This window comes from Quercus robur, chromosome 7, assembly GCF_932294415.1.
Source record: "Quercus robur chromosome 7, dhQueRobu3.1, whole genome shotgun sequence".
NCBI lineage: Eukaryota > Viridiplantae > Streptophyta > Magnoliopsida > Fagales > Fagaceae > Quercus > Quercus robur.
This window is the reverse complement of record NC_065540.1, coordinates 140,001-154,683: the sequence shown is the minus strand read 5'-3', so window position 1 is coordinate 154,683 and position 14,683 is coordinate 140,001.

Sequence of the window (14,683 nt, the reverse complement as noted above, 5' to 3'; positions counted from 1 at the left end):
TAGTTTTAAAACTTCTCCAATTACAAAACGCACCCCACCTATTCATTTTTTTTTTTACTTCATCACAATGTATTTTTTTTTTTTTTTTATCTTCTTCTTTTTTTTCAATTTTTTTTTTTAATTTCATTACACCCTTAGTTTTTTTTTTTTTATTAGAAAAAGTAGAAATCTCAAATTATAATAAATGCAAATTATTAATCTTTACCGAAAAAAATAAAAAGGCCTCTGAGCACGCGCGTGAGCACGTGCTCTGAGGCTAGTTATTGTTATTATTATTATTTGAATAAAACTTAGATACAGTACATTAGGTGTTGTTTCTTAAGTTTTTCTCTAAAAATTCAGCCATGTAATTACTTAATTAAAAAAATATACTTCTATCTCATGAAAAAAAATTTACATGGCTAAATTTTAAAAGGGGAATTTAAGAAACAACACCTAAATACTATATTTAATCCTTGCCATATATATGGATTAACCTTAAAGGTTTTTTTAAGGCTAAAGTATTTACCCCAAATTACTTCCCCAACCCCCCCCCCCCCACCCCAAAAAAAAAAAAATCCCAAAATTACTATTAATTAAAGTTTTAATGGTATAACTGTCTTCTTCTTTTTTTTTTTTTCTTTTTTTGTTGATACAATATAATTGCCTTTCTAATCTTTTATATAGTTGTCTTGTTTTGGTCAAATTAGTATCCACTTCTCTCCCATTATTTTTTTTCCACAAACTACGATCAATTTTTGTATATTTAGTTGGCTTAATGAGACAATATTCCCTTCCTTTTAAAAATGATTTTTTTTTTTTGAAATATAGATATAATAGTATTTCAAACTTATGACAATAAGTTTTATGATAATTGCACTTTATTAACAAAACAAGAGAAAATATCCTTCTCAAAAAAACAAAACAAGACATCTATTGAGATATATATATATATATATATATATATTTATTGAGAAAAAGACATCTATTGATATTTGGTGTACGATCCTTTGAATCAAAAATATTTTATTTTAAAATAAGATACCTTATCAATTGAGTTAAATTAAAATCTATTTTAATTAATACTTTATGTTTGAACTTTGTGATGACATTTGAAATTAAAATCTAAATTATATTTTTATATAAAAATCTATTTTAATTAATACTTTATGCTTGAACTTTGTGATGACATTTGAAATTAAAATCTAAATTATATTTTTATATATGGGCCAAATACCCTTTGAAGTTCGATTATAATTCTGCACAATTGTCTGTCAATTTGTGTAAGTTGATATTTCATTTATTAGTGTAAGCCGTAAGGGTAGGAATCAATCTAGAAGTTTGACCCATAAATTTCTATAAACAAGCGTTAAAACAAACCACGCATTAAAGAATTTAAAGTAATGGTTCTTTCTTTCTTATTTTTTATTTTTTATTTTTTAATTCAAAGAGATGATTTAGTAACAAATTCAAACAACCATGCCGCGAGCTGCCTTTATACACCGTATTGAATTCCTAAAGCGATTTTGATGTGTTTACAAAAAAATATCCATCACAATATTCATGTGCGTACGATAAATCTATGGCACTTGTAGTCTACAACCTACTCGTCACCCAATGATGAGAAACAAATCTTTTTGTTTTCCATAGGTTTAAGCATGGTTATAAATGAAGTCAGTCATTGTTCAATTAGTAAAGTTTTTTATTGTTGAATAAGAGATTTGGGTTTCAATTCTTGCGCATATCAAAAAACCAATTGATGTTTTGCTTTGATGATATAAAGCATTGATGACGTCAGAGGTTAATGAATTTGTTACATTTGCTAAAACTTATGATTTGTGTGTATTGGTCTGGTCTTAATTTGTGTAAATTGGTTTTCTTGTTCACTTTTAAGAATATTGTTTTTTTGGTTTTAGGTTTTGGCTGGAAATGCTGCAAGAGACAACAAGAAAAACAAGATTATCCCGAGGCATGTGTTGCTAGCCGTGAGGAATGACGAAGAGCTTGGAAAGCTTCCTGCAGGTGTGACCATTGCACATGGAGGTGTACTTCCCAACATCAACCCTGTCCTTCCGAAGAAGACTGAGAAGGCGGCCACAAAGGAGCCCAAGTCTCCAGCCAAGGCCACTAAATCGCCCAAGAAAGCTTACTGTGTTAAAACAAATTCAGAAAAAAATTCAGTCTTTTATGTCACTGTATGTAATTTCCTATCTATATGTGGCTTGTAGGGAAGCTTTTTAATGTTCTTAGGAGTTAGGACCATTTGTACTCTTTGTTTCCATGTCGTTGTAGTGTTAAAACATCCTTTGTTTTAAGTCATTGAAATGAAATTGCAGCCCAGTTTGGAATTCTCATTTGTTACTTTGGTTGAAGTTGTTGTAATGTAATTAGGCTTAATCTGGGTTGTTTGTGGTTTTGACCATTTGGTTTGTTGTGGAATTAAGTGTTTAGAAGAAAAATCCTGGCTTACACATGTGAGTTAAGAATAGTGTTGCATGTTTGGATTCTGATTAAAGGGGTCCTGGTAATGTATGTGGAATTGGATGATGAAAGTTTGGTTTTAATGCAAGGAGTAGAGCATTGGGGAAAGGTGTCATTTAAGAATTAATAGCTTGTTTGGATGGATGGGGAGTAGAGTAGAGGAAGGAGAGTAAGTTAAATTACTTTGTTTGGATGTTTTTTAAGGGGGGAGGGGGAAGGGGAGGGATTTGGAGGGGTTCGGAGAGGTTCTAACTACTTCTAATCCTTCATTTTTAGTTCTTCCGAATTGGAAAGATTTGGAGGGAGAGCAGAGCATAAAAATGCTTGACCAAATGAATTACTAAATTTACTCTTATCATATTGACAAAATTGCAAACTAGGAAAATGCTAATTATTCCCCTTTTACTTAACTAGTAAGTTGAGCATGCAATGCACGGATAATGTTGTAATGTTTTATGCAATATATTTTTGGATAATGTTGTACGTATATAATAGCACATCACTTGCTATAAGAACTTAACTATAGCATTTATATATCTATCTATCTATCTATCTATATATATATATATATATATATATATAAACAAACAAACAAACAAACAAACAAAAACAAAGCACAAACATTGTCTTTTTTTTTTTTTTTTTTTTAACCTTGATAGGCCATTGATAATCACAGTTTGGCTTGAGGTTCTATGCCAATCCATCTGCCTAGGATCATTCATAACATTAAAAGACCACATAAAAACCTGAAATCCATTTAATTTTGAAAGGAAATGTTTCAAAATTTTTTTTTTCAGATGTTACTTTCTATGAAAACCAAATAACTTTGTCCACTAACCTCATGGATCTTATTGCAGTAGGAAAAACCAATGTAAGAAAAGAAAAATATCTGCTTATGATTACAATGTAATGAAAACACATAAAAACAAAGAGAAAAACCAGTAGTGTTGCAATACAAACCCAATACAAATATTCATCAGTAAACATGCCTCTTTCCTTGAGACAGGTCTTTCCAACACTTTGTTTACTGGAGTTAATTGCAGGCTGTACCAACGGAATCAAAACGATATTTAAGCAAATTTCGTTGAGTGCATATTTAAGTTTGTCAAATATATAAATTCATATATGTTATTTATGGGAAGAACTAAATGCAAATTGAAGGAGTTTTTGAACTTGTTAATTGAGTTCATCGTAGGTTAATGTCATCTACATATGAAGATGAGAATGGACCTTTTTAATATTGTAGAACACATGGAAGAATCATACTGTTTATCAATATATATGAAACAAATGACTTTAAGCACAAAATACCTTGGAGAGTGAACAGAGAATGGTTTCTAATATTTGGTCACAATGAAAGCACAAACACCCTCTAGGGAGAGTTCCATTTGATTTATGTCAAAGAAAGCCAAAAACTGTTTGAAGAACTGGAAAGATTAGTACATATATCATTAGACGAAACTTTCAGCTGTCAAACTATCTGTAAGGTTGAATTTATTCAATCATTAGTTGGCTTTATTCCATACCAAATTTGCTTGTAATTCAGCATTTAGAAATCCTGTATTTAGGTGGGAATCATGTAAGGGTAGTGTGTGAGAGAGTGTGAAGAAAAGCTCAAGAGTGTGCGCTCAGCAGGGCCTCGTGACTGGATCTCGCAATTGGCTCGCGGCTGGTAAGTCGCAAAGGAGGCACATGTGTGAAGCATGCAGGGGAGCTAAAGAGTCATGCCAGATGAAGCACTACAAGACAAAACTTCCACTCTGGTCAAGCAGTTAGCTTGCGACTCAGATTCACGACTCAGTCCAGTTGCGAGGCCAAGTCACCAGATCACTCTGTTTGGGAAAAACTGACCTTTTGCATTCCAAACACACACTAGTATAAATACCCTTATACCCACGTATTGTGGAGAGCTTCTAGAGAGAATTTTGAGAGAAAAACCCTAGAGAAAAACAAGATTGACTCATCCACAATCTTCATCCTTTGATTCTCCAAATTCCTCTTCTTTCACCCTTTCCATTGTTACATCCTTGAGAGGTACATTTAGCCAAATTATTTTCTCACTACACCCATATCTGTGAGAAGGTTATTTGGTGCTTGGGAAGCAATTAAGAAGGGACCAATTGATATTGGTTGATGCTATGGGCTATAGCGGAATCCGGTAAGCTAGAGAAGACAAAGGTTTGGCGTAACCTCGTTGGAGCAAGAAGCTTGGAGGGCTTAGGTACACTGGGTAGATTAGGCTTGGAGGGTCTTCTGTTGTTCATATATCCCAACTTTATTCTCTAGTGGATTATTGACCGCTTGGAGGGCAGTGGAGAGGTTTTACGTCAAGGACCTCGGTTTCCTCTTTGATAACACATCGCTATGTTATCTTTGTGTTTGAATCTCTCTTCCCTAAATCTTTGCCATTCAATTTCTACTGTGGTTGCGATTTTATTCGATTTAGATTGCTTTATCAATTCTGTTTCAGCTTATTTTCATATTCCGCACATACATTATTTGATAATAAGCTTGAATTGGTAATTTGTAATTTGGAGGTCTAAACGTTTATAGGTTCACACTATTTGAACATTAAATTGGTATTAGAGTGGGTGCACTAGCTGTGGTTTAATTACCTTAGTACGATCCTTGACCTCGTTTAAGATAGACCGGTCTCAATCCTTAAATGCTCCACCATATTTTGATGGTAGCAACTATGCCTTTTGGAAAGTCCGGATGAGTGCATTTTTTGTGTTCAATTGATGAAACCGTTTGGGATGCGGTGGATGTTGGATGGACTAGGCCGGAGGTTGCTAAATCCACATGGGATAAAGCAGCCCTTACCGCAACTAACGCTAATAGTAAAGCTTTGAATGCAATTTTTTATGGTGTTTCTCCAGATGAGTCTCACAGGATTTCTCACGTAACTTTGCCAAGGAGGCATGACAAATATTGGAGACCACCTATGAAGGTACGAAGAAGGTGAAGGACACTAAATTGCAGATGTTAACCACTCGATTTGAAGAGTTGAAAATGAGTGAAGACAAGTCATTCGACTCATTCTATGGCAAGCTGAATGAGGTGGTTATTGGCAAGTTCAATTTGGGTGAGAAAACAGAGGACTCAAAGATAGTAAGGAAAATCCTTCGATCATTGCAGGAGAGCTTCCGTGTAAAGGTTACAACAATTGAAGAGAGTAAGGATCTTGATAATATCAAAGTTCAAGAACTAATTGGCTCACTTCAAACATATGAGCTGTCATTGCCATCACAAAGGGAGAGCAAATCCCTTGCTCTTAAGACAATTAATGAGAGGGTGGAAGCTTACGACTAATCGGATGAGGATGAGGTCGATAAAGATGTGGCATATCTTGTGAAGAATTTTTGAAAGTTCTTGAAGTTCAAGAAGAATGGAAATTTGCTAAGAAGGGAAAATTCCCAAATTTCGAAAAGAAGAAAAAGGATTTCAAGAGGAAAGATGGGAGGGACTCTCAAGGAATCATGTGCTTCGAATGTAATGAACATGGACATCTCAAGAAAGAGTGTCCCAATTATTTGAGAGCAAAGGGCAAAATGTATGCCACTACTCTAAGTGATTTAGACTCCTCTAATTTAGATTCAAATGAAAGCTGTGATGGAGAGGGAAACTTCTCTACATTCATGACCATTGCTCTTGTGGAATCTTCGGATGATTTGGGTGTGCTAGTGGAAGAGCTTGGTGAGCACACTGAATTGGAGTCAATTGGGATAATTGAGGAATCTAATGATGAGGAAGAAGAAGGAACAATGGGACTACTAGAGACCTACAATTCTCTCATTAAGAAGACTGGTGAATATGCAAAAGTGGCTAACGTAGCCATTAAAAAGATGAAGAGGGCAGAAGAAGATTATAGAGGTCTTCTAGTGCGAAACAAGGAGACCAAATGTGAAATGGAGACGTTGAATGGAGAGCTAACCGAAGCCTACTCAAAGATAAAATTTCTTGAGCTTGAGGTGGTTCAAGTGAATGCTAAAGTAGAGCAGGTTTCCTCCAAGAAGCTTGATGATGTACCTGCTTGTCAAAAACCATTCGCCGACAAAAGCGGATTGGGATACACTAGAGAGAGTAGTTTGGGTGCAAACACATCCAAGGAAATGAAGTTTGTGAAGGCCAAGGAACCGATGGTAATCACCACTACGACTGAGATTGTGAAGGTGGAGAAGAAGAGGAATGTGACTGACCAACGGTTTACGACTAAGCCTCTTAACCAATCAGTGGTCAAACCTAAGGGTAAAGGGAATTCACTCCCAAAGTCACAAAGAGGTCCAAGAACCCAACACTTCTGCTATCACTGTGGAATTCAACGATACACCAGACCAAATTGTCATAAGCTTAAAGCATTGAAGAATTCAAGTGATCAAAGGTCAAGAGAACCAAAACATGGCAAAGGAAATTGGATTGCTGAGCAATCAAAAGGTCAAGAAGGTGATCCCGGAGTGAGGGATGTGATAAGGATGATTGATGCATTCACCATCTGTTTGGCAAGCTTCACTAGAAGGTTTGAAAGTCACAATGATCGTACCCAATCCTATAAGGATATCACCCTAAATGCAATTGTCGTGTGAGTGAAGAGGGGTAGACATGCATAAGCATTACAACATGTCTATGCATTAATACTTCCTATGTTTTGTGACATTGATTGGTTGTCTGCTTTTTGTTATCATTCCAACATGTGTTGAAAATTCTGTTTGTTTGTTATTTTCGTTAAATGTTTTTACATTGTTGTTTTTAATCAATCTTTTCGTGCTTTTATGTCAAAAATCCAAAAACACATAAAAAGTATAAAATCCAAAAAGTTTGATCGGCATTGTTGTGTATTGTCATAAGCATGTTTTGCCTTGTACCTTTGTACTTATGGTTTTGTGCATTTACGAGCGTAGCATGTTCTTTTTGCATTCATACCATTGTTGGAAAAAATCTTGACATCTATGTAACTGTTATAAATAGATCTTCAAACTTGTCATGAATGATTAGTTAGTGGTTTTGTTGATCTTGAAACTTGTATAGATTTGTGCCTATATATCTTCCCACTTGTGTTTTTTTTTTTTTTTTGCTTAAAGAGCTCAACAAATATAAATCTCAAAATGAAAAAAGATAATGAGTTGCAAAAGCCGTCGCACATACTACTATTTGACTAGGAAAAAGGGAAAGTGACTTTTATGAAAATGTATGATGCCTAAAAAGACAAAGGCTTGCTCATCAAATTGAAATATTAAAAATTTCAGGCATCGATCTCAAAATGAGATGTATTGATTCAAAAAGATCAAATGTTATGATGTGAATGGAGCCAAATGAAAAGCTTCAATATTATGTAATCAAGTTTATGTGGGAGGTCATATATTCATATTTCTATAATTGAGATTGGTCACTTTTCCTCGTGCTAATTGTGTATGACTTGGTTGAATTGATCATTAAAGCTTCACATTAGACTAAGAACTATCTTAATTTTGATACCCACACACATTATACATGTCTATGTTCAATGAATGCCAAATTCATTTGTGTGATTGTACTTGATTAAATGTGTTTCACATACCCAATTTTTGTTGATTAAACACAAAAAGATTTTTGAATGTTTTAATTGTTTTTGGAAAGTCCTTTGTTTTTGTAAAAATATCAAAAATTTCAAAAACTGTGTTGCCCTGTTCTGGCGACTTGGTCACGGGTCAATTTAGTCGCATACCCCCAATCGCGAGCTTACACAGAAGGTTTTCGTGACTCACTGACGGGTCAATGTCCTAGTCACAAAAAAACTTAGAAAATTTTTCAATATTTTGGGTTTTTAGATTTCTTGCGACTTAGTTTGGCGACTTGTTTGAGAGTGGAAGCTTCAGTCGTGAAGTATACTTAGAAAGTTTTGCGGCTTCCTTCGCGACTTTCTCGTGGGTGGAACTTCCTTTCATGAAAAACACTTAGACAAATTTTTCAAAATTTTTGTCATAGGGTGTTTGGTGACTTGTCCTAGCGACTTGTTCGCTACTTGGTTCAATTGCGAGAAACACGTGTTTTGCGCTTTAAGGACAGTTTTTAAAACTTTTTAGTCTTCCCTTGAACATTTTTGACTGTTCATTGTCTTGTCCGTTCATCTCTCTCACAAACTCACCGTGTTTCACTCACAAAAATCTTCCATTTTCTTCATCATCTCTTCATCAAACATCAAGAAAAGGTATGGGTCCTTTACTTTTCACAAAGTATTTCATGTTTATCGCCTTGATTTCTTGATTTTTGGGTTGTTGTTGAGTTTTGAGATATATGTTGTTCGAATATGGTTTGGGTTTATTTTTGTGAGTTTGATTGAATGAGTTTTGTTAATTATGACAATATGATGCTTGTTTCACATGTTCTCATGATTGATTCTCATTTTTAAGCATAGCCCTTGTTCTGAGGTGTGTTGACCTTATCATACCCATTGTAAAATGTCTCATAGACATTTTCTTGTGTGTTAGGGATTTTGTGATATACACTGTTTGTGAGATGTCTCTGGTATACACTGTTTGGTATTTGCAACTCTAGTTAAGTGTGTTTGCATTTTGCCCTAGGTTGTTCATGGAATATTTTAAGCACACACTCACATTGTGTTTTGTTTAAAAGTTTGAGATAAACTCTGTTGTGTTTAGTTGTTATGTGTTTTCTCTTGTCCAGTTGATTTTGAAATGTGCTATAGATTGAATCTTTGGTTTAACTCTTTGCCCTTTTAAGTGCTACTAACTTGGTACTAATTTGTGGTGGTATCATATGTGTGCTCTGTTTTTGTGGTCTTTGCTGCTATGGTTTTGCAGATGACTCCTACAAAGAAGAAGACCATTACAAAGAAGGGTGACAAAAGGATGAAAATGGACAATACAAAGTTCAGGTCTACCAACCATTTTGAGAGATACACTTAGTTCTACTTGAAGGCACCCCTCATCCAAGAAAGATTTGTGAATTTGGTTGATTTGAAGGACACTTTCATTCCTAGTTGTTTTCAGGATAGAGGTTAGGATAAGCTACTAAGTGATTTGCCTAGGGTATGTGAACCTTTGATTAGAGAATTCTATGCTAATGTTGTTTTAAGAGAGGATGAGATCAATTGTTGGATATGAGGACATGAATTCAACATAGATCTGGATGATATTAATGAGGTGTTGGGTTTTAAGGAGTTGGACCATGATTTCACACACTACAAGAACAGAATACTCTCCATAGAAATTGTCCAATCTCATATTGGTGGAGTTAGAGAAGGGAGATGCCTCAACACTACTACTTTTCCAGCTGACATGAGATGTCTTACAGTGATTATGATGTTCAACTTGTACCCGGTGAAAAAGATGACCACCATTAATAATGCTAGAGGTATTTTCCTTATGGAGCTCAAGGAGAACACTTACATTGATATAAGTGCTCATATCTTCTCCATTATTGTTGATGAGACAAGAACCACTTCAAGGGCAAAGTTGATTTTCCCTAGTCTACTTATAAGGCTTTTTAGAGCAAAAAGGGTGGAAATCTCTTAAGACATCAGTCTCATGCCTACTCCTTCAGCCATTAATACTTTAACCATTACACAGATAAGAGTTCATCTTTCGGGTGATGAAGAGGAGGGTGATCAAGAAGAAGGAGAACCAATGGAGATTGAGACAGAAGCTGAAGGACAACCATTGAGTTCAAGAGGCCATGGCAAAAGGAGCAGAGCTTCATCATCCTCTGCAGTAACTCTAGATGCACTCTAGATCATCCTTGAAAGGATTGATGGACTTCGAGATGTCCAAAATGAGCAATCTGATAGGCTGGCTACTATCCAAGAGCAGATGAACCTACTTTTAGCAAAGTTTGACAGTTTTACCACCTAGTAATAGCCTTTGGCCACTCCGGTCAAAAAGGGGGAGAATTTTGGAGAAGAAGGAGTAGCTCTTGAGTGGGAGCAAGCCAAAAACTTTTAAGCATTTTGATTTATGTTATCTATGGTTTTTGTTATTATGTTTTGGATAATCTTGATTATGGGTTTGCTCAATACTATGCTAATTACTTGGTTTAAAACTCATGGATTGTTTGTGTTTAAAGCTTTTGAGGCATTTTGGTTTATATATATATATATATATATATATAAGATGATATTCAGTATTTTGGTTTGAACCCATGCTTTGTAGCTTAGTACTTACTGTTAATGTTATGCATTTCTTTAAGTACATCACTCTTGTGCCCTTGTTGGATTTTATATCCTTGATGCAATTACCTTGTGTTGTTGTATCGGTTGAGTGTTAGACATGCAAATGATACTTTGCATTGAACTTATTAGCTTGCATGTCCGGATATTCATTCCTTGTGTGAATGATCATTATGGTCACTATTTATAGTGATTGTTCGTTTTTGGTCAAGCCATGCTTTATTGCTTCATTCCATTTTGCTTGATCGCATTGTGTTTGCTCCATATGCATTTCAAGTTTTTTGCATACAATGTGTTAGGACATATGTGTTTCACTTGTTAGGAACATATGTCACTACTTTATGTAATTGACTTATCCTTTGACAAAACGCACTTTACATGTATTTGGGTAGATTTAGGATGTGTTTAAATACTTCAAGAAACCATGTTTCAAGATCAAGTGTTGAAACCTTCAAGTTTGTCCAAGAAAACAAGTTGATAGTGCAAATTCATTAAAGCTCGACAGTTGGCTCAATAGTTGCATCTATCGAGCTTAAAAAAGCTGTTCAAAGACTGGTGTGCTTGACACCTTCTCGACAGCTGCTCGACACCTTTTATCTGTCGAGGTTTAAGAATTTCAGAATTCAAATATGATTTTCTTCGGATTCGTAAATATGTCTTCGGGCTTTCTTTTCTCCTAACCCTAGAATATAAAAGGATTATTTTAAGGGCCGTCAAATAGTTCACAAGTTGCACAAGCATTGAGCAAACTCTGTTCAAGCAAATTGTGACCGGAGACGAAGTTCTTGCCCTAGTTCATCTCTTCTCTTGAAGAAATTGCTGTGTATGTGCACCGTAGGGTTTTGTAACTAAACATCTTCTTGATCTTCATCGTGTGGATGAACTGAAGAACTTTGCAACCAACAACCTTCTTAGTTGGTGATTGAAGTCGCGTATTGGGATCCGCGCAATTGGTTAGTCATGTACTTGGGAGTCATGCATCAGAAAGGGGAACTGTCACTACAGAACAAGTCTAATTAGGTATTGGGGTAAGGGTTCAACTGTAGGTTGGTAAGGTACTTGGGATTCCTTTACTTGTAACTGCTTGTTGTGATAATAGTGGAGTTTCGGGAGTAGTGACCTGAAAATCATCCAGTGGGGTTTTTGTTGTTAGGTTTTCTCTATTCGTAAACAAATCATCGTGTTATTTATTTTATGCTGCATAATTAGTTTATTGGTGATTTGTTTGTGCTACCACGCGTTTGCATGATAAATTGATTAATTAATGTCTTAACTAATTAATTAATTAATTTCTATCACAAGGGGTCATTCAGTTTATGGCCTATCAAGTGGTATCAGAGCAGGCACACTTTGATTAGAGTTTAATCTTTGCTGTGTTGATCCATTGACCCCTGTTTGTCATGGATAGAGGATAGTCATTAATCATATCTCATTTATTTGATGGCACTAACTATGCATATGGAAAGTACGCATGAGAGCTTTCATGCAGTCTTTAGGTGAGAAAGTGTGGTAAGCTGTGGAGATAGGCTGGACTAAGCCTACAGAAGCACTAGCCAACTGGGATAATGCCAAGATTAAGGCGGCAAACTTCAACAGTAGAGCATTGAATGCGTTATTCAGTGCAGTTACCAATGAGGAGTTCAAGAAGATATCCTCAACTGAAACTGCCAAGGAGGCTTGGACCATCTTCCAAACAACCTATGAAGGTACAAAGGCTGTAAAAGATTCAAAACTTCAGAGGCTCACTACAAGCTTTGAACAGATAAAAATGGAGGAGGATGAGTCATTCGATGAGTTCTATGCCAAGCTAAAGGACATAGTGAACTCAGCCTTCAATCCTGGGGAAACCATTCCTAAACCCAAGATTGTAAGGAAGGTGCTTAGATCTCTACCTGAGAGATTTCATGCCAAGATCACGGTAATAGAGGAATCAAAGGATATTGATAAGATTCCTTTGACTGAGCTGGTTGGAAACTTACAGACCTACGAGCTAGGGTTGACAAGGATTGGCAAGGCAGGTAAAGGCAAGAGCATGGCACTGAAGGCCAAGAGCAGTGAGACAGATGAGTCTTCTGATGATGAAGATTCCAAGATGAAGTCCTACATCACCAGGCAGTTCAAGAAGTTTATGAAGAACGCAAATGGAAAGGTTTTCGACAAGGATCGCAGGCAATCTAGTTCTTTTCAGTTTAAAGGCCAAGACAAAGGGAAGAAGGATGCTAAGGAAGGTGGTCAGTACACTGTTCCCGCAGGACCTAAGTGCTTTGGTTGTCAAAGTTTCGGTCACATGAACAAGGAGTGTCCTACATATCTCAAGAGCATTAGGAAGAGCAAGGCACTTGTTGTTACCCTGAGTGACATCGAGCTTGAGGATGATTTCGACAATGAGGATGAAGGAATCTTAAATGCCTTTATAGCCACTGTTAATCCTACTGAAGGGATTGTTGAAGATGTGGTTGAAGAAGAGGAATTGGTGGAATCTAAGTTTGAGAAGATGGATGATCAAGATGACATTCATACAGCCTATGAAAAACTGTACAAGCTTTCTGAGAAGCATGAGAAACAGTATAAGCTAACCACTAAGAAACTCAGTGATGTGGAACTTGACCACGAGGAGCTTTCCACAAAGTTTGATGAGGCTAATCAGACCATTGGAGCACTAAGGTTTGAAAACAATTTCTTGGCTGAGAAGACCAAGAAGCTTGAAGCAGAGCTATGTCAAGTCAGAGCTCAACTGGAAAGGACTTCAAGCGCAAAGCTGGATGAGATGCTAAGCATTCAGAAATTTGCTTCAGATCAAATAGGCTCAGGTTATGGTCTCTCTTCCACTAATATTGCTTCTTCTAGTACTACTGTTTTTGTTCCTCCTGCTAATAATGTTAAAATTGAGAACAATGAGATTAAAACTGAATTAGCTAGTAAGAGCATAGACAAGGGTAAATCTATCTTAGAAGTACCCCCCAAGCTTAAAAAGAAAGATATTAAAAACCCTAGGGCTAAGAAGGCTAACTCTCAAAAGCCTAAACAAAAGAAGCAGCATCTCTGTCATCATTGTGGAGTTGCCGGTTATACTCGACCAAATTGCTACAAGTGGCTTGCCACTCAACAGAGCAATGGCATGATAGCATCTGGGAACCAAAATCAGTTTCAATCCTCTCTTACTCCCCTCGGAGATCATCTCAAAGCCCTTATGTTCCTTTCGAACTTGAACGGTTTTTCTCCCTCACCACCGGTACAAGGGTTTAATCAAAGGAAAGGTTCTTCCAAGGTGTGGAAGGAAAAGGGTTCCAAGTGATTCTGTCACTTTTCTCTCTCTCTTCTTGTTTTTTTTTTTGTGTGCATTACTTATGTGTTTTGCTTTCAAGTTTTGAGTCAGTCTATTTTTTATACTTTGGTTGTTTAACATGTTTTTGTTTGGTTATTTTTCAGTTTTGCTTTATTTTGTTTTTCATATAAAAATTAAAAAAAATTGAAAAATCAGAAAAATACAAAAACAGTGTGTGTTTTGTGTATAATGGTACTTGTGTACCTTGGATGACCATTGAAACAAAGTTTTCTAAACTTTGTATCATTGATCGGTGCAAAACTGCAAGTGCACAATATCGTAGTTTTATAGCAAAGTGATGAGAAGAGTATCGTCCTCAGGGATTGGTAACTTACTTTTGACAAATACCAAAATTATGCTAATCTCGATTTTATCTAGAGAAGTCACTAAGGTTTTTGTAACTGGAATTTAAAATAAAATCAAATTAAAGAAAATGTGCAAAGGAAAAAAAAAAGATATTGCTCAAAAATCAATGTAATGGGAAGAAAATTTCTAGGAAATTGATTTCACCTAATTCCTCACTATGCTTTACTCATCTAGCTAATTTAATTTAACTCTCTCTGGTTGTTAGCAATCTCCAAACTCATCCAAAAGTCTCTTTCGACAATCAATTGGAAACATTCTTGTTCATCATTTTACACAAGAATATGCAATTTAATAAAGCAAGAAAGCATTAAGACCAACGATTTTAATACTACATAGGTTCATACAAGTCTTTCGATCTCTATATTTACCTA